The sequence below is a fragment of the Mobula birostris genome, chromosome 24, assembly GCF_030028105.1.
Source record: "Mobula birostris isolate sMobBir1 chromosome 24, sMobBir1.hap1, whole genome shotgun sequence".
Taxonomy (NCBI): Eukaryota; Metazoa; Chordata; class Chondrichthyes; order Myliobatiformes; family Myliobatidae; genus Mobula; species Mobula birostris.
Genome location: NC_092393.1, coordinates 10067549 through 10080152, shown reverse-complemented (window position 1 = coordinate 10080152; position 12604 = coordinate 10067549).

The following is a 12604-nucleotide window of genomic DNA, read 5'->3' as shown; positions in this document are numbered from 1 at the left end:
TTGATTTCTCTGTGCTTACAGTGCTTTGATATTAAAAGAAGTATACCTTTCAATTAAACATTAAAAGAAGCATACCTTTCAATTTTACTCAAAGGTACTAACTGCAAACCTGATGGAAACATATTAACATAACTCCCCATTTGATTCTGAGTTGATTGAGACCTGTTTTTTCTCTGACTCTTGAAGATAAACAAATTGATTTCTCAGTGGATACAGTGCTTTGACTTTAAAAGAAGTATACCTTTCAATTTTACTCAAGGTTCTGACTGGAAACCTGATGGAAACATATTAACATAACTCCCCATTTGATTCTGAGTTGATTCAGAGCTATTTTATCACTGAGCTCTTCAGGATAAAAAAGTTGATTTCTCAGTGCATACAGTGCTTTCACATTAAAAGAAGTGTAGCTTTCATTTTTACTCAAAGGTACTGACTGCAAACCTGATGGAAACATATTAACATAACTCCCCATTTGATTCTGAGTTGATTCAGAGCTATTTTATCACTGAGCTCTTCAAGATAAAAAAGTTGATTTCCCAGTGCATACAGTGCTTTCACATTAAAAGAAGTGTAGCTTTCATTTTTACTCAAAGGTACTGACTGCAAACCTGATGGAAACATATTAACATAACCCCTCATTTGGTTCTGAGTTGATTGAAACCTGCTTTATCACTGAGCTCTTCCAGATAAAATGTTGATTTCTCAGTACATACATTGCTTTGACATTCAAAGAAGTATACCTTTCTATTTTACTGAAGGTACTGACTGGAAACCTGATGGAAACATATTAACATTACCCCTCATTTGGTTCTGAGTTGATTGAGACCTGTTTTATCAATGAGCACTTGAAGATAAAAAAGTTCATTTCTCAGTGCATACAGTGCTTTCACATTAAAAGAAGTGTAGCTTTCAATTTTACTCAAAGGTATTGACTGCAAACCTGATAGAAACATATTAACATACCTCCCCATTCGATTCTGAGTTGATTCAGAACTGTTTTATCACTGACCTCTTCAAGATAAAAAAGTTGATTTCTCAGTGTCTACAGTGCTTTGACATTAAAAGACGTATAGCTTTCAATTTTACTCAAAGGTACTGACTGCAAACCTGATGGAAGCATATTAACATAACTCCCCATTTGATTCTGAGTTGATTCACAACTGTTTTATCACTGACCTCTTCAAGATAAAAAAGTTGATTTCTCAGTGTCTCCAGTGCTTTGACATTGAAAGAAGTATAGCTTTCAATTTTACTCAAAGGTACTGACTGCAAACCTGATGGAAACATATTCACATAACTCCCCATTTCATTCTGAGTTGATTCAGACCTGTTTTATCACTGAGCTCTTCAAGATAAAAACTTCATTTCTCAGTGCATACAGTGCTTTGACATTAAAAGAAGTATACCTTTCAATTTTACTCAAATGTACTGACTGCAAACTGATGGAAAAATAATAACATAACTCCCCATTTGGTTCTGAGTTCATTGAGAACTTTTTAATCACTGAGCTCTTGAAGATAAAAAAGTTGATTTCTCAGTGCATACAGTGCTTTCACATTAAAAGAAGTGTAGCTTTCAATTTTACTCAAAGGTATTGACTGCAAACCTGATGGAAACATATTGACATAACTCCACCTTTGATTCTGAGTTGATTCAGACCCGTATTATGGCTGAGGTCTTGAAGATAGAAAAGTTGATTTCTCAGTGCATACAGTGCTTTGACATTAAAAGAAGTTTACCTTTCAATTTTACTCAAGGTTCTGACTTGAAACCTGATGGAAACATATTAACATAACCCCTCATTTGGTTCTGAGTTGATTGAAACCTGTTTTATCACTGAGCTCTTGAAGACAAACAAGTTGATTTCTCTGTGCATACTGAGCATTGACATTAAAAGAAGGGTACATTTCAATTTTACTCAAAGGTACTGACTGCAAAGCTGATGGAAACACATTGACACAACTCCTTATTTGGTTCTGAGTTGATTGATACATGTTTTATCACTGAGTTTTCGAAGATAAATAAGTTGATTTCTCAGTGCATACAGTGCTTTGTGATTAAAAGAAATATAACTTTCAATTTTACTCAAAGGTACTGACTGCAAACCTGATGGAAACATAATAACATTCCTCCCCATTCGATTCTGAGTTGATTCAGAACTGTTTTATCACTGACCTCTTCAAGATAAAAAAGTTGATTTCTCAGTGCTTACACAGCTTTGACATGAAAAGAAGTTTACCTTTCAATTTTACTCAAGGTTCTGACTGGAAACCTGATGGAAACATATTAACATAACCCCTCATTTGGTTCTGAGTTGATTGAAACCTGTTTTATCACTGAGCTCTTGAAGACAAACAAGTTGATTTCTCTGTGCATACTGAGCATTGACATTAAAAGAAGGGTACATTTCAATTTTACTCAAAGGTACTGACTGCAAAGCTGATGGAAAAACATTGACACAACTCCCTATTTGGTTCTGAGTTGATTGATACATGTTTTATCACTGAGTTTTCGAAGATAAATAAGTTGATTTCTCAGTGCATACAGTGCTTTGTGATTAAAAGAAGTATAACTTTCAATTTTACTCAAAGGTACTGACTGCAAACCTGATGGAAACATAATAACATTCCTCCCCATTCGATTCTGAGTTGATTCAGAACTGTTTTATCACTGAGCTGTTGATTTCGCAGTGCATACAGTGCTGTGACAGTAAAGATGTATACCTTTCAATTTTACTCAAAGGTAGTGACTGCAAACCTAATGGAAACATATTAACATAACCCCCCATTCGATTCTGAGTTGATTCAGAACTGTTTTATCACTGACCTCTTCAAGATAAAAAAGTTGATTTCTCAGTGCATACAGTGATTTCACATTAAAAGAAGTGTAGCGTTCATTTTTACTCAAAGGTAGTGACTGCAAACCTGATGGAAACATATTAACATAACTCCACATTTGATTCTGAGTTGATTCAGACCTGTATTGTCACTGAGCTCTTCAAGATGAAAAAGTTGATTTCTCTGTGCTTACAGTGCTTTGACATTAAAAGAAGTATACCTTTCAATTTTACTCAAAGGTACAGACTGCAAACCTAATGGAAACATATTAACATAACTCCCCATTCGATTCTGAGTTGATTCAGAACTGTTTTATCACTGAGCTCTTCAAGATAAAAAAGTTGATTTCTCTGTGCTTACAGTGCTTTGACATTAAAAGAAGTATACCTTTCAATTATACCCAAAGGTATTGACTGCAAACCTAATGGAAACATATTAACATAACTCCCCATTCGATTCTGAGTTGATTGAAACCTGTTTTATCACTGAGCTCTTCAAGATAAAATGTTGATTTCTCAGTACATACATTGCTTTGACATTCAAAGAAGTATACCTTTCTATTTTACTGAAGGTACTGACTGGAAACCTGATGGAAACATATTAACATTATTCCTCATTTGGTTCTGAGTTGATTGAGACCTGTTTTATAAATGAGCACTTGAAGATAAAAAAGTTCATTTCTCAGTGCATACAGTGCTTTGACATTAAAAGAAGTTACCTTTGAATTTCACTCAAAGGTACTGACTACAAACCTGATGGAAACATATTAACATAACTCCACATCTGATTCTGAGTTGATTCAGACCTGTATTATCACTGAACTCTTCAAGATAAAAAAGTTGATTTCTCAGTGTTTACAGTGCTTTGACATTAAAAGAGGTATACCGTTCAATTATACTCAAAGGTACAGACTGCAAACCTGATGGAAACATAATAACATTCCTCCCCATTTGATTCTGAGTTGATTCAGTCCTGTTTTATCACTGAGCTCTTCAAGATAAAAAAGTTGGTTTCTCAGTACATACAGTGCTTTGACATTAAAAGAAGTATACCTTTCAATTTTACTCAAAGGTACTGACTGCAAACCTGATGGAAACATATTAACATAACTCCCCATTTCATTCTGAGTTGATTCAGACCTGTTTTATCACTGAGCTCTTCAAGATAAAAAAGTTGATTTCTCAGTGCTTACAGTGCTTTGACACTAAAAGAAGTATACCGTTCAATTTTACTCAAAGGTACAGACTGCAAACCTGATGGAAACTGATTAACATACCTCCCCATTTCGATTCTGAGTTGATTCAGAATTGCTTTATAACTGAGCTCTTCAAGATAAGAAAGTTGATTTCTCAGTGTCTACAGTACTTTGACATTAAAAGAAGCATAGCTTTCAATTTTACTCAAAGGTACTGACTGCAAACCTGATGGAAACATAATAACATTCCTCCCCATTCGATTCTGAGTTGATTCAGACCTGTTTTATCACTGAGCTCTTCAAGATAAAAAAGTTGATTTCTCAGTGCTTACACAGCTTTGGCATGAAAAGAAGCATACCTTTCAATGTTACTCAAAGGTACAGACTGCAAACCTGATAGAAACATATTAACATAACTCCCCATTCTATTCTGAGTTGATTCAGAACTGTTTTATCACTGAGCTGTTGATTTCGCAGTGCATACAGTGCGTTGACAGTAAAAGATGTATACCTTTCAATTTTACTCAAAGGTAGTGACTGCAAACCTGATGGAAACATATTAACATATCTCCCCATTTGATTCTGAGTTGATTCAGACCTGTATTGTCACTGAGCTCTTCAAGATGAAAAAGTTGATTTCTCTGTGCTTACAGTGCTTTCACATTAAAAGAAGTGTAGCTTTCATTTTTACTCAAAGGTATTGACTGCAAACCTGATGGAAACATATTAACAGAACCCCTCATTTGGTTCTGAATTGATTGAAACCTGTTTTATCACTGAGCTCTTCAAGATAAAATGTTGATTTCTCAGTACATACATTGCTTTGACATTCAAAGAAGTATACCTTTCTATTTTACTGAAGGTACTGACTGGAAACCTGATGGAAACATATTAACATTATTCCTCATTTGGTTCTGAGTTGATTGAGACCTGTTTTATAAATGAGCACTTGAAGATAAAAAAGTTCATTTCTCAGTGCATACAGTGCTTTGACATTAAAAGAAGTTACCTTTGAATTTCACTCAAAGGTACTGACTACAAACCTGATGGAAACATATTAACATAACTCCACATCTGATTCTGAGTTGATTCAGACCTGTATTATCACTGAACTCTTCAAGATAAAAAAGTTGATTTCTCAGTGTTTACAGTGCTTTGACATTAAAAGAGGAATACCGTTCAATTATACTCAAAGGTACAGACTGCAAACCTGATGGAAACATAATAACATTCCTCCCCATTTGATTCTGAGTTGATTCAGACCTGTTTTATCACTGAGCTCTTGAAGATAAAAAAGTTGGTTTCTCAGTACATACCGTGCTTTGACATTAAAAGAAGTATACCTTTCAATTTTACTCAACGGTACTGACTGCAAACCTGATGGAAACATATTAACATAACTCCCCATTTCATTCTGAGTTGATTCAGACCTGTTTTATCACTGAGGTCTTCAAGAAAAAAACTTCATTTCTCAGTGCGTACAGTGCTTTGACATTAAAAGAAGTATACCTTTCAATTTTACTCAAAGGTACTGACTGCAAACCTGATGGAAACATATTGACATAACTCCGCATTTGATTCTGAGTTGATTCAGACCTGTATTATCACTGAGGTCTTCAAGATAGAAAAGTTGATTTCTCAGTGCATACAGTGCTTTGACATTAAAAGAAGTATATCTTTCAATTTTACTTAAAGGTACTGACTGCAAACCTGATGAAAACATATTAACATAACTCCCCATTTGATTCTGAGTTGATTCAGAGTTGTTTTATCACTGAGCTCTTGAAGATAAAAGAGTTCATTTCTCAGTGTGTACGGTGCTTTGACATTAAAAGAAGTATACCTTTCAATTTTACTCAACAGTACTGACTGCAAACCTGATAGAAACATATTACCATAACTCCCCATTTGATTCTGAGTTGATTGAGACCTGTTTCATCACTGAGCTCTTGAAGATAAACAAGTTGATTTCTCTGTACATACTGGGCTTTGACATTAAAAGAAGGGTACATTTCAATTTTACTCAAAGGTACTGACTGCAAAGCTGATGGAAGCACATTGACACACCTCCCTATTTGGTTCTGAGTTGATTGAGACCTGTTTTATCACTGAGCTCTTCAAGATAAAAAAGATCATTTCTCAGTGAATACAGTGCTTTGACATTAAAAGAAGTTACCTTTGAATTTCACTCAAAGGTACTGACTACGAACCTGATGGAAACATATTAATTCCCCATTTGGTTCTGAGTTCATTGAGACCTTTTTTATCACTGAGCTCTTGAAGATAAAAAAGTTGATTTCTTAGTGCATACACTGCTTTCACATTAAAAGAAGTGTAGCTTTCAATTTTACTCAAAGGTATTGACTGCAAACCTGATGGAAACGTATTAACATACCTCCCCATTCGATTCTGAGTTGGTTCAGAACTGTTTTATCACTGACCTCTTCAAGATAAAAAAGTTGATTTCTCAGTGTCTCCAGTGCTTTGACATTAAAAGAAGTATACCTTTCAATTTTACTCAGATGTACTGACTGCAAACCTGATGGAAACATACTAACATAATTCCCCATTTGGTTCTGAGTTCATTGAGACCTTTTTTATCACTGAGCTCTTGAAGATAAGTAAGTTGATTTCTCAGTGCATTCACTGCTTTCACATTAAAAGAAGTGTAGCTTTCAATTTTACTCAAAGGTATTGACTGCGAACCTGATGGAAACGTATTAACATACCTCCCCATTCGATTCTGTGTTGGTTCAGAACTGTTTTATCACTGACCTCTTCAAGATAAAAAAGTTGATTTCTCAGTGTCTCCAGTGCTTTGACATTAAAAGAAGTATACCTTTCAAATTTACTCAAAGGTACTGACTGCAAACCTGATGGAAACATATTAACATAACTCCTCATTTCATTCTGAGTTGATTCAGACCTGTTTTATCACTGAGCTCTTCAAGATAAAAACTTCATTTCTCAGTGCATACAGTGCTTTGACATTAAAAGAAGTATACCTTTCAATTTTACTCAAAGGTACTGACTGCAAACCTGATGGAAACATATTGACATAACTCCGCATTTGATTCTGAGTTGATTCAGACCTGTATTATCACTGAGGTCTTCAAGATAGAAAAGTTGATTTCTCAGTGCATACAGTGCTTTGACATTAAAAGAAGTATACCTTTCAATTTTACTCAAAGGTACTGACTGCAAACCTGATGGAAACATATTGACATAACTCCGCATTTGATTCTGAGTTGATTCAGACATGTTTTATCACTGTGCTTTGAAGATAAATAAGTTGATTTCTCAGTGCATACAGTGCTTTGTTTTTAAAAGAAGTATATCTTTCAATTTTACTCAAAGGTACTGACTGCAAACCTGATAGAAACATATTAACGTTCCTCCCCATTTGATTCTGAGTTGATTCAGAATTGTTTTATCACTGAGGTCTTCAAGATAAAAAGTTCATTTCTCAGTGCGTACAGTGCTTTGACATTAAAAGAAGTATACCTTTCTATTTTACTCAAGGGTGCTGACTGCAAACCTGATAGAAACATATTAACATTACTCCCCATTTGATGAAAAAGTTGATTTCTCTGTGCTTACAGTGCTTTGATATTAAAAGAAGTATACCTTTCAATTAAACATTAAAAGAAGCATACCTTTCAATTTTACTCAAAGGTACTAACTGCAAACCTGATGGAAACATATTAACATAACTCCCCATTTGATTCTGAGTTGATTGAGACCTGTTTTTTCTCTGACTCTTGAAGATAAACAAATTGATTTCTCAGTGGATACAGTGCTTTGACTTTAAAAGAAGTATACCTTTCAATTTTACTCAAGGTTCTGACTGGAAACCTGATGGAAACATATTAACATAACTCCCCATTTGATTCTGAGTTGATTCAGAGCTATTTTATCACTGAGCTCTTCAGGATAAAAAAGTTGATTTCTCAGTGCATACAGTGCTTTCACATTAAAAGAAGTGTAGCTTTCATTTTTACTCAAAGGTACTGACTGCAAACCTGATGGAAACATATTAACATAACTCCCCATTTGATTCTGAGTTGATTCAGAGCTATTTTATCACTGAGCTCTTCAAGATAAAAAAGTTGATTTCCCAGTGCATACAGTGCTTTCACATTAAAAGAAGTGTAGCTTTCATTTTTACTCAAAGGTACTGACTGCAAACCTGATGGAAACATATTAACATAACCCCTCATTTGGTTCTGAGTTGATTGAAACCTGCTTTATCACTGAGCTCTTCCAGATAAAATGTTGATTTCTCAGTACATACATTGCTTTGACATTCAAAGAAGTATACCTTTCTATTTTACTGAAGGTACTGACTGGAAACCTGATGGAAACATATTAACATTACCCCTCATTTGGTTCTGAGTTGATTGAGACCTGTTTTATCAATGAGCACTTGAAGATAAAAAAGTTCATTTCTCAGTGCATACAGTGCTTTCACATTAAAAGAAGTGTAGCTTTCAATTTTACTCAAAGGTATTGACTGCAAACCTGATAGAAACATATTAACATACCTCCCCATTCGATTCTGAGTTGATTCAGAACTGTTTTATCACTGACCTCTTCAAGATAAAAAAGTTGATTTCTCAGTGTCTACAGTGCTTTGACATTAAAAGACGTATAGCTTTCAATTTTACTCAAAGGTACTGACTGCAAACCTGATGGAAGCATATTAACATAACTCCCCATTTGATTCTGAGTTGATTCACAACTGTTTTATCACTGACCTCTTCAAGATAAAAAAGTTGATTTCTCAGTGTCTCCAGTGCTTTGACATTGAAAGAAGTATAGCTTTCAATTTTACTCAAAGGTACTGACTGCAAACCTGATGGAAACATATTCACATAACTCCCCATTTCATTCTGAGTTGATTCAGACCTGTTTTATCACTGAGCTCTTCAAGATAAAAACTTCATTTCTCAGTGCATACAGTGCTTTGACATTAAAAGAAGTATACCTTTCAATTTTACTCAAATGTACTGACTGCAAACTGATGGAAAAATAATAACATAACTCCCCATTTGGTTCTGAGTTCATTGAGAACTTTTTAATCACTGAGCTCTTGAAGATAAAAAAGTTGATTTCTCAGTGCATACAGTGCTTTCACATTAAAAGAAGTGTAGCTTTCAATTTTACTCAAAGGTATTGACTGCAAACCTGATGGAAACATATTGACATAACTCCACCTTTGATTCTGAGTTGATTCAGACCCGTATTATGGCTGAGGTCTTGAAGATAGAAAAGTTGATTTCTCAGTGCATACAGTGCTTTGACATTAAAAGAAGTTTACCTTTCAATTTTACTCAAGGTTCTGACTTGAAACCTGATGGAAACATATTAACATAACCCCTCATTTGGTTCTGAGTTGATTGAAACCTGTTTTATCACTGAGCTCTTGAAGACAAACAAGTTGATTTCTCTGTGCATACTGAGCATTGACATTAAAAGAAGGGTACATTTCAATTTTACTCAAAGGTACTGACTGCAAAGCTGATGGAAACACATTGACACAACTCCTTATTTGGTTCTGAGTTGATTGATACATGTTTTATCACTGAGTTTTCGAAGATAAATAAGTTGATTTCTCAGTGCATACAGTGCTTTGTGATTAAAAGAAATATAACTTTCAATTTTACTCAAAGGTACTGACTGCAAACCTGATGGAAACATAATAACATTCCTCCCCATTCGATTCTGAGTTGATTCAGAACTGTTTTATCACTGACCTCTTCAAGATAAAAAAGTTGATTTCTCAGTGCTTACACAGCTTTGACATGAAAAGAAGTTTACCTTTCAATTTTACTCAAGGTTCTGACTGGAAACCTGATGGAAACATATTAACATAACCCCTCATTTGGTTCTGAGTTGATTGAAACCTGTTTTATCACTGAGCTCTTGAAGACAAACAAGTTGATTTCTCTGTGCATACTGAGCATTGACATTAAAAGAAGGGTACATTTCAATTTTACTCAAAGGTACTGACTGCAAAGCTGATGGAAAAACATTGACACAACTCCCTATTTGGTTCTGAGTTGATTGATACATGTTTTATCACTGAGTTTTCGAAGATAAATAAGTTGATTTCTCAGTGCATACAGTGCTTTGTGATTAAAAGAAGTATAACTTTCAATTTTACTCAAAGGTACTGACTGCAAACCTGATGGAAACATAATAACATTCCTCCCCATTCGATTCTGAGTTGATTCAGAACTGTTTTATCACTGACCTCTTCAAGATAAAAAAGTTGATTTCTCAGTGCTTACACAGCTTTGACATGAAAAGAAGCATACCTTTCAATGTTACTCAAAGGTACAGACTGCAAACCTGATAGAAACATATTAACATTACTCCCCATTCTATTCTGAGTTGATTCAGAACTGTTTTATCACTGAGCTGTTGATTTCGCAGTGCATACAGTGCTTTGACAGTAAAGATGTATACCTTTCAATTTTACTCAAAGGTAGTGACTGCAAACCTAATGGAAACATATTAACATAACCCCCCATTCGATTCTGAGTTGATTCAGAACTGTTTTATCACTGACCTCTTCAAGATAAAAAAGTTGATTTCTCAGTGCATACAGTGATTTCACATTAAAAGAAGTGTAGCGTTCATTTTTACTCAAAGGTAGTGACTGCAAACCTGATGGAAACATATTAACATAACTCCACATTTGATTCTGAGTTGATTCAGACCTGTATTGTCACTGAGCTCTTCAAGATGAAAAAGTTGATTTCTCTGTGCTTACAGTGCTTTGACATTAAAAGAAGTATACCTTTCAATTTTACTCAAAGGTACAGACTGCAAACCTAATGGAAACATATTAACATAACTCCCCATTCGATTCTGAGTTGATTCAGAACTGTTTTATCACTGAGCTCTTCAAGATAAAAAAGTTGATTTCTCTGTGCTTACAGTGCTTTGACATTAAAAGAAGTATACCTTTCAATTATACCCAAAGGTATTGACTGCAAACCTAATGGAAACATATTAACGTAACTCCCCATTCGATTCTGAGTTGATTGAAACCTGTTTTATCACTGAGCTCTTCAAGATAAAATGTTGATTTCTCAGTACATACATTGCTTTGACATTCAAAGAAGTATACCTTTCTATTTTACTGAAGGTACTGACTGGAAACCTGATGGAAACATATTAACATTATTCCTCATTTGGTTCTGAGTTGATTGAGACCTGTTTTATAAATGAGCACTTGAAGATAAAAAAGTTCATTTCTCAGTGCATACAGTGCTTTGACATTAAAAGAAGTTACCTTTGAATTTCACTCAAAGGTACTGACTACAAACCTGATGGAAACATATTAACATAACTCCACATCTGATTCTGAGTTGATTCAGACCTGTATTATCACTGAACTCTTCAAGATAAAAAAGTTGATTTCTCAGTGTTTACAGTGCTTTGACATTAAAAGAGGTATACCGTTCAATTATACTCAAAGGTACAGACTGCAAACCTGATGGAAACATAATAACATTCCTCCCCATTTGATTCTGAGTTGATTCAGTCCTGTTTTATCACTGAGCTCTTCAAGATAAAAAAGTTGGTTTCTCAGTACATACAGTGCTTTGACATTAAAAGAAGTATACCTTTCAATTTTACTCAAAGGTACTGACTGCAAACCTGATGGAAACATATTAACATAACTCCCCATTTCATTCTGAGTTGATTCAGACCTGTTTTATCACTGAGCTCTTCAAGATAAAAAAGTTGATTTCTCAGTGCTTACAGTGCTTTGACACTAAAAGAAGTATACCGTTCAATTTTACTCAAAGGTACAGACTGCAAACCTGATGGAAACTGATTAACATACCTCCCCATTTCGATTCTGAGTTGATTCAGAATTGCTTTATAACTGAGCTCTTCAAGATAAGAAAGTTGATTTCTCAGTGTCTACAGTACTTTGACATTAAAAGAAGCATAGCTTTCAATTTTACTCAAAGGTACTGACTGCAAACCTGATGGAAACATATTAACATAACTCCCCATTTCATTCTGAGTTGATTCAGACCTGTTTTATCACTGAGCTCTTCAAGATAAAAAAGTTGATTTCTCAGTGCTTACAGTGCTTTGACATTAAAAGAGGTATACCGTTCAATTATACTCAAAGGTACAGACTGCAAACCTGATGGAAACATAATAACATTCCTCCCCATTTGATTCTGAGTTGATTCAGTCCTGTTTTATCACTGAGCTCTTCAAGATAAAAAAGTTGGTTTCTCAGTACATACAGTGCTTTGACATTAAAAGAAGTATACCTTTCAATTTTACTCAAAGGTACTGACTGCAAACCTGATGGAAACATATTAACATAACTCCCCATTTCATTCTGAGTTGATTCAGACCTGTTTTATCACTGAGCTCTTCAAGATAAAAAAGTTGATTTCTCAGTGCTTACAGTGCTTTGACACTAAAAGAAGTATACCGTTCAATTTTACTCAAAGGTACAGACTGCAAACCTGATGGAAACTGATTAACATACCTCCCCATTTCGATTCTGAGTTGATTCAGAATTGCTTTATAA